General features: G+C 31.4%; 1 long non-coding RNA gene across 1 annotated transcript in view; it reads right to left on the bottom strand.

Moving 5' to 3' along the window:
• Nucleotides 1–494: 494 nt before the first annotated feature.
• The window catches only part of LOC143057105 (uncharacterized), a 34,374-nt gene continuing 22,598 nt past the window's right edge, over nt 495–12,270 (bottom strand). Inside the window, exon 3 of the long non-coding RNA XR_012972636.1 lies at nt 495–1,194. This is a non-coding gene — a long non-coding RNA (uncharacterized LOC143057105). The remainder of the gene's footprint in view (nt 1,195–12,270) is intronic.

The following is a 12,270-nucleotide window of genomic DNA, read 5'->3' as shown; positions in this document are numbered from 1 at the left end:
CGGTCACCGTACTATTAAGAAACTATTTAAAGGAACACTTGAACTTAGAAAAATACATTTCATTTAAAATCCTCTCTGTAGAGGAATATAACAAATACTGGAGTCCCTGGGCCCATATCATAGAATGAATAATTAATGTTTAAATTTGATTGAAACACCACTTATGTTTATTGCAAGAACACATAAGATTTCAATGTTATAACATATTTGTTTATTTTCAACCTATTAATTGCACCATCATATATATTGTTCTCCTCTTATATTTAATGCGTTTCCCTCAGTTTCAGTTTGTTTTCCCGATTTTGTTTTTTGTCCATGGATTTATGAGTTTTGAACAGCGGTATACTACTGTTGCCTTTATATATTCAATTGTTGTTTTATTATTTAATACTTCCTTTGTGTGAAAATGCCATTCTGTATACCTTTGTTCATTCATGTTGTGCTAGTCTATTTGTTACAATAAAGAAAACTCATTATAAAAAAAGAAGTAATTTCAATCAGATTTTATTAACATGTTTCTTTTTTCATTTTACAAGTAAAACTGCATATGCACAACAAGTCAAAAATACAAAAATAAAAGTAAGTCTGATCAGATTTGAAGTTAAGCTAAATTTACTTCATATTGGCATGGCATTTATTGCATTTTACAAGAAAAATAGCGCATGTACAACAATTGAGCGATATCTTTTCAAATTTCTTTGACATGGTATTTCTTTCACTTTACAAGTAGAAATGCGCATGCACAACAAATAAGCAATACACATATTCGTAGACATTTTACAAATAATAAAATAAGTAGTTTCAAGCAGAACTAAATCTAAGGTTTTTTCTTGTTCTTATGGACATGATATTTTTTCAGTTTATTCAAAATTGAAGATGTATGTACGTGCGTAAATTCCTCAGATATGCGCAGCAGCAACTATACAGCTAAGTAATATCTTCCGGTTCACAGTAGGATTTCACAGACGAACATTACCTGTGTAGAAAGCGGTGTATCATGCCACAGACTACCCCATATCTTTTGCATAACTATAGAATTTTCTCCATATCTAAGTTCCGGCTGACCTTTTCCGTAATTCCATTGAAAATAGTTCATGTCTTGTCCATCGTCAAATCGCCATTTTGATGTGCTTCCAACACGCGTTCCTTGAATGTGTATGTCACCATTTGGTTGTTGTGGGTCTGGTACAGTCGCTACGAAAAAAAAATAACAAAATGTATATATCAATGTCAGATTACAAGATTAAATATATTGTTATAAATGGGTATTGATAATTCTCACAAAGAAACAACACATTTTATATTTCTAAACTTTATTGGGATCAATATCTGAAAACCTGACAAATAACGGTCTTAGATGATTTTTATACACCATTGTACACTAAGACAACTTTGGCAACTCAATCATTGTCAATTTGGGGAGATCAAATTGCATTTTTTAATAATTAGTCAGATAACATAACATTTAACATAATGTCTATCAACTTATCAAGTTGACATAGCGGTAAAATTCAACTGTCAGTGAACAGACACTTCGATCACGATTTTCACGGGTCTACATTGAATTCACACTTTCAGAGGGTAATGGGTTTATAAAACATGTTTGTTGTTACCTATTCATTCAATCTCAGTGTTATTTGACACATCTTTGGATGGATTTCCCTTTTAATTCCATCGTGGCGAGTGCTTGTTTATGTATTGGAAGTTTCCATTCCAACGAATGGTCACTTCCGGGTAACGGTACTTCTTTATAAAGTTGTAATAATACATAAAAGTATTATTTAGATATAATCAAATTACTTGCTGGTTTTCCTTTTATTGTTTTAGATATTTAATAATAGGATATAATTACGTTAAATACGTTTTTGTGAAGCGCCGTTAAGGAACTATTTTGTGATTTCAATGACGTCAGATAGAAACGTAGGTAATAAGGCTAAGAGTATGGAATTTTAAGGTTTATATTTTATATGTCACTTATTTATTGGAAATAAAGGCAAACTTTCGCGATTTTATGGATTTCTAACGACATTTTGGGACATGAGCCAGGGTTTTCCTTAGTATTTCAAAGTTATGGTAGATTTTCAGTTCTGTGAGTCGCGGATGTATATATGTATGCATACTGGACAAGAATAAAAGTCATTCTTTTACGCTGGATTCATCATTTTATATATGATTATGCTGGAGTCAACAAACTACACGAAAAACAAGACTTAGAAAAGGAACACCATCAATAAGTAATCATACGGAATTAAAAGTACACTCGACCCCTACTCGCCCGCCTGTAACAATATATTTATTCGAAGTTACTAATACATTTTATGTTTTGTCCTTGAATTTTTTTTAACAAAAAAGAGATTTTTTTATTTGAATACCGCGCTCACACTATCGCTTTTTAAAGTTCAGTGAAATGTGCAATCTTGCAAAACACCACTTTTGTTGAATATATCTGAAATAAAGAATCACATCAAAATGGGCGTTTAATTGTTTGTGTTTAACGCCATCTTCGGTACTTTTGGTTATCTATGATGAGTTTAATTATATCGTAACGGACAGTTTTTTAATTGTGAGTTCCAGCAATCTCAGTATAAACAGACTAGTGATATTTTATAGTGTGTCTTTCTATGTTGTTTCAGATAAGGTTAAGGGTTGTTACCTTTTAAAACGTTTAAACCCGCTGCATTTGTTTTCAACTGACCTAAGTCAGGTACCTGATGTTCAGTGGTTGTCGTTATTTGATGTGGTTCATAAGTGTTTCTCGTTTCTCGTTTTTCTTAACACAGATTAGATCGTAAGTTTCCCTGTTGGAATGATTTTACACTAGTTAATTTTGGGGCCATTTATAGCATGCTATTCGGTATGAGCCAAGGCTCCGTATTAAAGATCTATAATGGCTTACTTTTAAAAATTGTTACTTAGATGGAGATTTTTCTCATTGGCACTCATAATCCATACTATTATACCTACTTATAAATAAATTTGGTGTATTTACTGTCTTCTGATTGGTTAAAATTATTAGTTTTATTTTCAATGTTGTCAATTTTGATGGCGACACGCCCACTCTGATCGTTTTGTATTCATACGCCAACATGTGTGTACGTTGTTATTGTTAATATAAATAATATAAAATGTTCTTTGAGTCTTGTGTTTAATAGAAATTTATTTATAATAAATGGCAATAATTTATTTTTGACTCTTCACATTTTACATTCAATGTGAAGAGTCAAAAATTAGTTTTATGGTTCAATAAATTCAAAATAGATGATAGACATTCATTAAGTAAACTTATCCCTTAATGAAATATATATTATATAATGTCATGTTTACATCAAAATATTATAATGTCATTTTCATATCATATCAGCTAATTTTTACTAATGTCATTTTCACATTATAACACTGTGCGGGACAAATTTGTCATTTCTGAATTAGCAAGTCTGCAATTCTTGTTTTACAAGATAACAAAATTATATGTTGGCCAAGTGATAGATATATAATAATTACAAAAAAAAACAATCCCCATATGTCCCAGCTGATTAAAAGTACATTAAAAATTCCCATGCGAATATTAGTAGCTCCTTTGGGGAAATTTAAAGTTCCCATCAGGAAAAGTACTTTTTCTATGGGAATTTTAAATTTCCATTGGAAATATTACAATGTTATATTTATATCCTATTATGTCATTGTCATGTTATATAATGTCATTTTTTATATCATATAATGGTAAAGCAAGAGAGTTAATTTGTGTACGCACCAAATTTTTTGGCCGGAAATATGGAGGTTTTTGGTGTAAAAAAAAATGTGCAAAATATTATCTTTCATCTCATTTACTCATCCATGAATTTTATGTCAAGATGACATATTTTCTATCGTTTGACAAAAAACATAATTTACATGTACGTAAAGCAAACAAATGTCAAATTATTTTTCTCAATAAGGTTGAGAAATCCTTGACATAATGTTTTCATTTCTTTTCGATTTTGGTGAAATTTAAAAGAATTAACAAGCATTCTAAATAGGAATGTAGCGTTGTATGATATTAAACCATAACTTCTGCTCAAACCGATGCGAAGGGTCAACTTGAACTCAAATAACTACCAGTTTTAAGAAATATTGATCATCGTTGAATGTCTCATGGTGACATGAAGATGAGGGACAACAAGAAAAACGTTCCATATTTGGGTTTTACCACGTATTGATATCAATATTGTCTCGTGTACATTTACTTCATATCCCTTCATATTTCATTCGATATACGACAGACTAAAAAGTATAGCAAATTATTCTCTTCGTAACAACTGACAAATCCGTGACAAAATATTTCACTTCAATCTGTTTGGTTGCAGTAATATTGAAAAGTATTCACAAGCACCATGTGGATATGTGAGAGGTTTGAAAATCAATTTCAGTTACTGAAAATGTTACCTACTAAAACTCCCGAGATCGCTGATGTTGAAAGTAAAAATACTTTATTATGATTATTTTTCTAAATGATGAAAACTGTATATATCATACTCAAAAAGGAATATAAAATAACGATTTTGAAAAATACAATCTCAAACTACAACTCATTTCTCATGTTCTGATTGGGACTATTATACTATTATAGTCCCAGGTTCCGACGACTAGTTATAACATCGAACTTGGTACCTATTTCACATTTCTAGAATAAGCCGGTTATGGAAATCCCCAAATACGGGTCACGCATTGTGTGCATTATAAAACAATGAGCATGCATTGTAATAAATATTTGGCATCTTCTTCTTATATAAAAATTAATAAAAAAAATGTATTTATTTCAATTACCTTTATGTTCCATTATAACCACTGAATTGCTCGGGATTGAGATTTTAACATTAAAAGTTTACCTGAAACACACTTTACAACAAAATAACTCGGCTTTGGTAAAAGAAATTGACATCATAATGCAAAAACATGCCGCCTAAGAAATGATATAAAACAGATTAAAGAAATGGTGTTGAGACAACAGTTTTGAAATCATTTCGATTCAATACGAAAAAAGAATGATTCATGAAAATCAACAATAACTACTGGCCAGGACTACTTGTGTACTCATATAAGTGATTGTCATTCGGATTCTAACATTCAGTGTTTACTAGTAACACAGCTAACAACTTGGCCTTTGTAATTGGTAATGGAAATTTGAAATGCAAATACTGCATACACTTTTTTTAATCTATTGCATTACGTCTTAAATGAACGAAATATCACTCCATAACGCAAAAGAATGCAGCTTGAGAAAAAAAGAAAGAATAAAGAAAAAAAATCAGATTATTGCGCGTCAATACAAACAAACAGTATGATGGGTGGAAACAACGAGACAAACAAGTCTACTCGTCTTGTGTAATCTTTAAAGTTAACAACATTCGGATTCTAACATTTAATTTTCACTTGTAACGTAAAGATCAATTGTTTGATGATATCCGACACGAAATCCGACTCCCGAGGAGTAATTATTGAGAAGTTTGTTTCAGTAGGTACGTAAATCTAGAACCGATCCCCGCGGAAGGATTATGATACGGATCCTGATTCTACTCACAATCCGTTACAATCTGCACTGAATGCTGCTAAGGATTATGATACGGGTCCAGATTCTACTTACCAACCGTAACAATCTCACTGAACGCTGCTAAGGATTCGGATCACTCCGTGGTTTCGATCAGAACACCTGTTGTGTCAATCTCAGATTTCATATCAAATCCGTAGATTATTAGCCATAGTGTAGTGGTTAACGCATTGGACAATTAACACAAAGATTCCTGATTCGATTCCCGTTCCGGTTCCATGAATGTTCGGCTCTTCCTTGAAACCATTTACGAATATGGATTTGGGAAACGATGACAGTTCGTCGGAGGGGGACGATAAATGGATGACCCGTTTTAAGTGAAACCAATATCTTAGTCCTGCATGTCAAAGACAGCCTTGCAGATTTCTAAAAAGAGCAGGCTAATGCCGCTACGAGGCATCACTGACATCCATAAAGTGAAAAAAGGGATTAATATAAGTTAAAACTCGTTTCATATTCAACTATAACAAGAAAATATATATAAACTATATGAGGCAATATCTGGAAAAGTATAATTTCAATGTCCCGCCTTTCACAAGCAATTATTTTTTTATTCAGGCATCTTTTTGGAAAATTTTAAGTTTCAGTTTTAACTTGAGTTTATAATTCACCAACTGCAACCAATTAAACATTCTTTTTAATATTTCATCTAATGAAATATTATAATTTAAATAATTTAAATATAATTAAAAAAGTAAAATCCTGTTGTCCTCTGTTATTTTCTGAAAATTAAATCATTCAAAGAATGAATATCTAAATTAGGTAAACAGCCTTCCGATTTTCACAAATCTGAAAGATTATACTTTCCCTCCTGTTACCGCTGAGGTTTTTTTCCACCTGTGGACACGTTTGAAAGACCAAAAATTTATTTCTTGTAATGTAATGTAGGAGCATCATTTCCTGAATGTATGAATCCATTTGTTTTGGTGAATAGCAGTCAGTTTAAAAAAACTGAACTCCCAAAAGATCAGAATTTGGAGAAAAATAATTTAGTTGTTCTCTCCTGTAACAACCTTTTTTGTGTACCTTCTGATAATGTTTCATTGTCAGCACTATAACAATACATGTGTTTTTATAGTATCTTATCAAATTGATATGTAGATGAAAGTAAACTTCTACACAATTCGAGTAAAGAACAAAAAGTACTGCGTAATTGCTTTCTGTTACGTTCTGTCATGTTACCTGATAAAAAGTAACAGCATAACCATAATCAGTAACAGGAAGGATGTTCAAGACAATTTCACTGATGAATCAAAAAGTTAATCTACTATATGTCAACCATTTCATTTAATATAAGTTATCATCACCATATTAAATAAATTTCAAAGTAATTTACAGTATATTGAATGAAAAAATATGTTTTTTTGCTTTTGATAACAGCAGAGAACATTGTGCAATTCTAGTAAAGTAGATAGTAACAGTAAGGAATTTATTTTAGAATTTTTCATTACCTAGGCAGATTTTTCATCTGGCAAATACAGTTTCAAAGGGTAAATGACATTGTTTGCTGTTATCTTACAATTGTGACCAACCTGAAATGATTTATTTTTCTTAAACTATCTGTTACCAACTTTGTCCTGTTACCGTTGTCCTGTTACTCAATATTCTTTCATGTTACAGATATACATCTCTGACTATATTTTAGTATATATTTAAACCTTTTTGTATTACAAATGCTAAAATCAATAATTGGCATTTACTAAATTATTGCAGGATATACTAGTAAACCACAAATAGTGTCTGAAACTTATTTCTTATTCCCATTAGAAACTTTTTAAAATTGATTCATTTTGGTAACAGGAAAGAACTGAAATTATTTTGTACCATTTTTGAAATTGCAATTGTAACCACATTTAACAATTGTTTGAATTACAGACAACAGTTCCTAGATCCCCAATGTGTGTTCCTCGATTTGTGCTATTAAAATACCGGGTCTAAAGACTTTTTTTTATTTTTTCTTATTGCCAAAAATTATACTTTTTCCTATATTGTCTCATACACAGCACTTTATATGACCGTATTTGTGTAGTATTACGTAGTATTGAACGGAACGGATGTAGACTCTTCAAACTTCTTTAGGCAAAAACACACTTGTTTTAAAAATAGTTTAAAGTACAAGAAAAATTGTTCCAAGAAAACTGTTAAAATATTATTACGCGTCAAGGACATGTCATGGATTTTGTTTTACTTATCATTTCCAACGCTTTTGAAATTTCTATACAGAATTAAACATTTAACATTAGCTAAAGTAAACTTAGTAGTTTCTGTGTCATTTGTGGAGAGTTGTCTCATTGGCAATCATACCACATCTTCCTTTTTATATTGGTTTAAAAAGAATTTAAATCATTTAAAAAAAGAAAATTCAAAAGTATGTATCTTATTCAACATTGTGTATCCATATTCATGCACTTGAATTACACTTATTCTCTATAGTAGTTGATTTGTTTTTAGATATTCAATACTATTGTATGAAATGTCAAAAGGCGGACACAATTATCAAACTATGCTTCTTATGAAGAACATTGCGGAAGTTATTTCATAATTAAAACAGCGATAAAGGTTAGCACTTAACTGACTGTATAATAAAAAAACAACAGAACTGGATGAAACAAATGTGAATCATTTAAATGTCATTGAGTTCGTGATAACAAAAGTACACACGATTATATGTCTTGTCTGGTCTGTTTTATTCTGATCTTGATTTAATGTATCTTCAGGATGATGGGTATCACACGACTAAGATTATTACATATCAGAGAAAAATGGCTAATATCACAGAACAATTTGCCAATTTAACAGAATAATTGGCTAATATTACAGAATAAATGGCCAATAGTTTACAGAATAATTGGCTCATATTACAGAACAATTAGCCAATTAACAGAATAAATGGCTCATATTACAGAATAAATAGCCAATATAACAGAATATTTGGCCAATAGTACAGAAAAGTTGGCCAATGCTACAGCGTAATTGGCTTATATTGCAGAATAGTTGGCCAATATTACAGTATAATTGGTCAATATTGCAGAATAGTTGGTCAATATTACAGTATAATTGGTCAGTATTACAAAATAGTTGGCCAATTGTATACAGAATCAATGGTCAACATTACAGAATAATTGGCCAATAGTACAGAATAGTTGCTCAATGACAATAACAATCAAAACCAAGGAGTAAACAAAGACTCACAAAACCCAAGGATATTTCATCAACAGTTATGAATAATAATTAAGAAACAACACGAACTCCACTAAAAAACGGGAGTGAAACAAGGTGCTACGTAAGGGTAAGCATTTCCTGCACCGTATACGGCACCCGTCGTGTTATTTCTTTGTTCAGTTCGGTAATGATGGAAGGTTATTATGACTGAGGAAGAATAGTTGGTCAATATTACAGAATGTTTGGCCAACGAAATGAAAAAAGAGAGAAATGATGTGCTCAACTAACTAATAGACAACTTCGGGTAAAATGTATAGAGAATAGAGAAAAAATGTTTAAAACATAAAAGATACATAATTACAGGTACCCTATACAGACCCTTATATCGAAACACTATTCATGAAAATAAGGTTGCAGGTCAGATGAACAATACTAGACAGACAAACGCATCTTACAATCATCCCATACACCCGTTATAGAAAACTTTTGATCTATTTCCTGTAGCATACGTGTAAAAAATTACTTAACTGATTTTTATTTTTTTTTAAATCGTTTGCCAATGTCCAGATAAAAAGATGGATGAGCTTCCTTTGCTGGTCTTCGAGTGCGGGATTTGTTTGCTGCATTGAAGACCCATTGGTGGCCTTCGGCTGTTATCTGTTATTTGGTCGGGTTGGTGTCTCTGACATATCCCTATTTTCAGTCTCAGTTTCATTCAGTCAGGAACTCAGTGCTTGTTGCTGTTTGTTGATGGCTTTGTTTGTATTTTCATTAAAAAAGAGAGCGAACAGACCAGAAGTGCAATAAGTCTAATAAATAGTTGACGATACCATTGAACTCAGGTGCTCCGGAAAGAAATTGCAGGTAAAAGGAAATACTGTCAATATGAAATAGAAGATTTGGTATGATTGCCATTGTAAAACGCATGAAATTATTAAACGTGTTGTTTTCCATTTTTACATCACTTGGTCGATACCTCTGCTGGTGGACTATCACTAACTGAGGGTATCATCAGCTCAGAAGTCAGTAATTCGGTACTAACAGGATTTAACAAACTTTTCTAAAATTGTCCGTTTAAAAATTTTGAAATTATTAAGAAACTAAGGTTTCAACTCCCTCAGACAAAAGTTGACTTTAGAAGAATTTGGCTATTTACTTTAGGTATTTTTGACATATAGCTCTTCAACGGTTTCAGTTCATATACATCCTCGGATTTTGAATGTTTGGTTTTGAGCGTTCCTGATAAAAGGTTATACCAGTAAAGCGCTTCGAACGCATGAACTTATTAAATGTGTTGTTTTCAATTATGTTTTCTCCACAAGAAACCAAAATAACACAGAAATTAACCATTATAGGCCTTCAACAATGAGCAATGCCTATACCACATAGTCAACAGGCCCCCGAAATGGCAATGTTAAACAATTCAAACGAGCACTACAAAAGTTAATAAGTCTGAAAAGACCAGTTTTTGTCTGAATTTGCATGAATTTTTACTTGACATTCTTAATTTGTCTGAATAATTTTTAAAAATTCTTGACATAGTATGAATTTGTCTAATAAGGTTCTTGATTTTTCTTGAAAAGTGTCTTGACAATATGAACATTGTCTAAAAATTTCTCCACACTTCCTTGTATCATCTGATAAGTCTGGATTAGTCTCGACCAATTCTTGACTTTTTTATATTTTTGTCTCGATCTGTCTTGACATATTCTTGACATTCTTGATAATGTCTGAATATGTCTTGACACATTCTTGACATTCTAAATAATGTCTGAATGTGTCTCGACTCATTCTTGACAGTCTTAAATATGTCTTGACACTATCTCAACAGTATAAATTTCGCCTGAAATGTGTACAGACTTATTCTGCACTGTTTATGACATTCTATTGCTGTTATATACTACTTTTTATTATGGCTAAACTATATATATATAAATTTTGAAGAATCAAGGATAAATTTGGTATAGTAAGAAACCCTTTTGGTGCAACTAAGTTGGAATACTTTGAATAATCACCCATGTAGTTTAATTTTGATTTATTTTTATTAAACGTTTAATTAATTATTTTCACTTGGTATATAAGTCGAAGTAACTGACAAATAGCATTTACATTCGCAATACTGCCAGACAAATTTGCTTACTAAAATATGCGTCTTGTAGGCAGTTTTAAAATGTGACCATGTGTCTCGTTCGGGCCCCACATACGTCTTTTGGGTTTTGGCGGCTAAAAAGAAGAGAGGGGAGGTTCGTGTAGGTCAAAGAATTTGTTCACGTCTTGATTAAAAACCCTTATTCATTTTTTAGAACAACCCCAAATGTGATAGCTCCTTCCTGAATAGACAAAAATGTTTTGATCTTTATTATTTATTTATTTATACGCCGAGGGTATCATCAGCCAAGTAGTCAACACTTCGGTGTTGACATGAATATCAATAATGTGGTCATTTTTATAAATTGCCTGCTTACAAAACTTTGAATTTTTTGAAAAACTAAGGATTTTCTTATCCAAGGCATAGATTACCTTAGCCGTATTTGGCACAACTTTTTGGAATGTTGGATCCTCAATGCTCTTCAACTTTGTACTTGTTTGGCTTTATAAATCTTTTGATATGAGCGTCACTGATGAGTCTCATGTAGACGAAACGCGCGTCTGGCGTACTAAATTATAATCCTGGTACCTTTGATAACTATTATGTACAAAAATTGAACGAAAAACAAATATGTCACTCATAAATAAACGGAAACCACTGACTATACATTTTGTCAAATTCTGTCACTTGAATTGTGGTAAATGCAGTAAATGTATAACCAAACATTATATTGATGCACGATGTCAGCGCGGGAAAAAAAATGATTTATAATGTAACTTTGCTATTTACGCAACAATCTAAGTCTGATACATTACTCCTTTGTTTCAAAGACTTTAGCTACTTGACGAAAAAAACATTCAATCTAGCCGCACAGATTCTCAAACAATTCAAATGCAATTACAATCAATTCTATATTAACTTGGGTTTATTTAATGTCTATACAAATTCTGACATCTGATTATTGTTTGATTTCAATATATTCAGTACAGTATATAGAATATTTTATGTCGACAAACTTCCTCGTTTATACAAAGGCAAATGTCCTTGTTTATTGTTGGACAAAGGACAATCAATCTTATCAATAATGGTTAAAAAAAAGTGCACCAGTGCTTTTGATATAAAAAATAATATATCAGGTTTGCACTATATAATATTGTATACGAACAGTACAGAACTGTGAATTCCGTCTTGTGTGGATTTGAAAACAAAAATAAAAATTGATTAAAAAACAAATGAAAGTGCGAAACTAAGTAGGAAAAAACTAAATAAATCAGGCCACTGAATTTTTGGTTTGAAATTTTAAAATTTTGTCACTGTAATTTTCGGCGGTATATAGTTGATTTATAAATCTACATCATTTGGTCTTGCATAGTTGTTTCATTTAGAAATCTAACAAAATCTTCCTTTTTATAATATTAAACTCAATCGCATTCGT

Source organism: Mytilus galloprovincialis, chromosome 13 (genome assembly GCF_965363235.1).
Source record: "Mytilus galloprovincialis chromosome 13, xbMytGall1.hap1.1, whole genome shotgun sequence".
In the NCBI taxonomy this organism is placed as follows: Eukaryota; Metazoa; Mollusca; class Bivalvia; order Mytilida; family Mytilidae; genus Mytilus; species Mytilus galloprovincialis.
The sequence above is the reverse complement of the archived record's forward strand: the minus strand, read 5'-3'. Positions and strand labels throughout refer to the sequence as shown.